This window comes from Eriocheir sinensis, unplaced genomic scaffold, assembly GCF_024679095.1.
Source record: "Eriocheir sinensis breed Jianghai 21 unplaced genomic scaffold, ASM2467909v1 Scaffold400, whole genome shotgun sequence".
Taxonomy (NCBI): domain Eukaryota; kingdom Metazoa; phylum Arthropoda; class Malacostraca; order Decapoda; family Varunidae; genus Eriocheir; species Eriocheir sinensis.
The window spans coordinates 144,406-147,838 of record NW_026111722.1 but is presented as its reverse complement, the minus strand read 5'-3'; the positions used below and the strand labels follow the sequence as shown (position 1 = coordinate 147,838).

Sequence of the window (3,433 nt, the reverse complement as noted above, 5' to 3'; positions counted from 1 at the left end):
TCAGGCTTGCTCCTCCTAGTTCATTTCAGTTTCTTTCCTGCCTTCACTACACATCACAATGTCATCCATAAATGTCATGGTCCACAGAGACTGCTGCCTCAACCAAACAGACATAACCTAAACAAACCTAACCACTGCAGCCGCGCCTGACAGTCCAGTGCACTGACAGTTCTGGTACGGTTATGTTAGGTTTTCTTAGATTAGTTATTTTCTTTATTACTTCTATTGAATTTGTATATTTTCTATAAATTATAATGGTTTTGAGTATTATTAATCTAAAAATACTAAGAAATAAAGCAGGGGGAATTGTTTCTTCACTCAAAGAAATGGATATTTGGGATAACCTGGGGATAATAAACTGGTAACTCTCCTGTCACACTAGCCATGTCCCAGGATAATTAGTTCTTACCAACAACCAGCTCTAGGGCCAATAAGATGGAGATGAGCAATGAGGCCACATGCCGCTAAAGCATATGCCTCCAACTTTACCTTTATTAATTAATTTAGCATGGGGTAAAGAATTTATCATTACATATTAATATTTTATTGATAATATAGCTTTATTTAGCCTTAGTACATGTGATGAAAAAAAGGATTACACAGTTTAATATTTTATTTTTCCATGTTGAAAATACAGGTAAATTTATTACCAAATAAAGATTTTCTTACACCAAAAGGTCTTTTATGATATCTGTATCTTGACTGCTCTTTGATGCTATAAATGGACACAGTCACCACAGGACAGCCCCAGGGCTTTGTCCTGGAGCAGAAATATTGGATGATCGTGTCACCATTCTCCCTACATTCCATCTGGCCAGTACGGTACTCTTTTCTTCCTTTCTGTAGCACACGTTCCATTGCTTTGGGCTGTTAAGCCCTAGTATTTGAACTTATCAACTTTTGCCAACTCCACTCGCTGAAACCTCACTGTACCATCTCCGTAGGGCTCACTCACATGTACTCAGTCTTGCTCCTGCTGATTTTCATCCCACTTATACAGTGCATACCTCCACCTCTCTAGTTCATTTTCAGTTTCTTCCCTGCCTTCACTAAATATCACAATGTCATCCACAAATATCATGGTCCACGGAGACTGCTGCCTGACCTCATCCGTCAGCCTGTACATCACTACTGAGAATGAGCGGACTGATCCTCGGTGTAGTCTAACCTTGACCCTGACACTCCTGCCATACCAGCAACATCATAAACTTTTTCGGACACATGGTGTGCTTCCTCTGATAGAGAAATTATATGTAGAAAGGGTACCAGGTATATCAGTTGACATCTCCAATAGCCCTGCTACCTGATGACGACAATTTATATGCAGTCAGCTATGGTGAAGAGGAAATTGCTTGTGACCAGGTATTTCACTGTGACAAGCATCCTAAGACTCAGAAGAATTCCACATCCTGTGGGAGAGACATATGTACATAAAGTATTATTAAAAAAAAATGCTGTCATGTTGAAATTAGGATGAAAATAAATAAATGTTGGGTGTGCAGAAAACAAGAGAACTGAGAAAGAAACAAGCTGGAAAATTTAAACAAGTACACTATAACAGTGACTGAGGGACAGAGTGATGAATGGAATAACAAATTGTAATGCTAATGCAGCATATGCCCCCAACTTTAATTTTTTTAAACTGAAAGATAGGAAGGGGGCTGAGTCGAACCTATCCTGCACAATCCTACATAACCTACCTGAAGATTTTGGCCTGACCTGAGTGGTATATTTCAGAGACTGCCTTCAATTTTTGGGGTAACCTATGATGCTTTATCGTATGGAAATAACTGTTGCACCAGAATACAATGACGAGAACAATGGAGCAAAATATTTACAGAATAACAACACAGCTATTTCAAGAAAATATAAAAAAATCTCCTTAACTGCCATTCCCAAAAATTATTAAGAAATTAATATTGTAGTCAGTATTTTAAATAAGTGAGAAAAATCATCTTATTGCTGTGGAAACACTGTGAAGTAGCTGTCAGGGCAAATGACACTATCTTAGAGCTGCAGCTCAACATTAGGATAGTAACCTATCACTGCTAAGGATAATAATTAACCTATTGCTGCTAAAATAAAATATGGCGACTAAATAGATTGAGAATTATATATGATTCCACGGAACTGAGCAAACCTAATAATTAGTACCCTAATGCCGTCTGAATCTATCAGAGCTAATATAGTTACCTTTCACTGTAAGACAGTAGCCTATCACTTCTTATCTAGTTATTCATAACACAAACAGTCGTACTGATTAGTACATAAAAATATATTCAAATAAACTGGTGACTACCCGTGATGGGTGTAATTCCATAGTTTTTGTTTTTTCTTCCCCACTGTCTGGGACCAACTACTTTGAATAGTTCCATTATACCTTGAATGTTTTTTGGGTGGCTGTCTTATATATTCTTAATATTTCATAATAGAATTCATGTTGATTGAGTGCCACCAAATCCACAGGTATGCAATAGTTTGTTAACCCTATCAGCACACTCGTATGAACCACGAAGACAACTACATACAACATTTTCAAAAAGAAATGTCAATAGATAAATAAAACACTAAATGTACTTACCGAAAATATCCATTGCTTTGGCTTAGACGACAGACTCTGTTGTGCTGGCGGTGTACGATACGCTGCCCAATAAAACGCTTGTACAACAAAAATAAAGGTGTTTTGAATAATTATTTGCCTTATATATGCTCTCTGCATGCTAGGTATGTTATATCATTGCAGATTTACTCATTTACTTTGAATGCATTGGTTACAAATCTCGTTTTCGTCACCTCAACCGCTCCCCAAAATCTCCTTACCAAAACGCCGATTTTTCGCTTCGCGGCGGCGAAAAGCAGCCAAGAGCGACTGTAAGACCCGATCGCGCGCGGAAGGCTTTCGTTCGCTGGCTAGCGAACGAAAACGGGTGAGGAGAGGGCATGACGTCACAGGAGTGAAGCAGTCATGGCCCATAACATTGCCCGGCTGGCCGGACGAGCGACACCCACACACCTCAACATTTTGCCTTCATGCCGGCTTGCTCTGCCTTTGGTTGCGCCCACAGAGGCGGGGATGGCAGCATAACGTTTCATCGGTAAGACAAAATAATATTTGTGGTGAAACACTGTATAGCAGGCGAGAAAACTGAGCTTGAAAAAGAGCGACAAAAGAATACGAATGATTCCTTGGTGAAAATTTCAAGGAAATCATCTGTAATCCATCTCCCATGGCTTTAACACAGAATTAGGTAACAATAATGGAATGTAGAGGTCTTTGGGTACTATCAGAAGTACAATGAACACATAGTTATTGTCCAAACATATAAAATAAGAGTGTAAACCTGGGCAAGTTACCGAGTCGATTCAACCCACGGGCACTCATTTGCCTGATAACGTTAATTCTCGTTCTCATTCTCTCATTCTTATTCTTATA

At 38.9% G+C, this 3,433-nt stretch overlaps 1 long non-coding RNA gene across 1 annotated transcript; it reads right to left on the bottom strand.

The window, feature by feature from the left end:
- Window positions 1-599: 599 nt before the first annotated feature.
- LOC126992116 (uncharacterized) lies at window positions 600-2,831 on the bottom strand. Its single transcript, XR_007746222.1, has 2 exons — window positions 2,582-2,831; window positions 600-1,409 (listed from the first exon to the last, which is right to left on the bottom strand). It is a non-coding gene; the product is annotated as an uncharacterized LOC126992116 (long non-coding RNA).
- Between the last annotated feature and the right edge of the window lie 602 nt (window positions 2,832-3,433).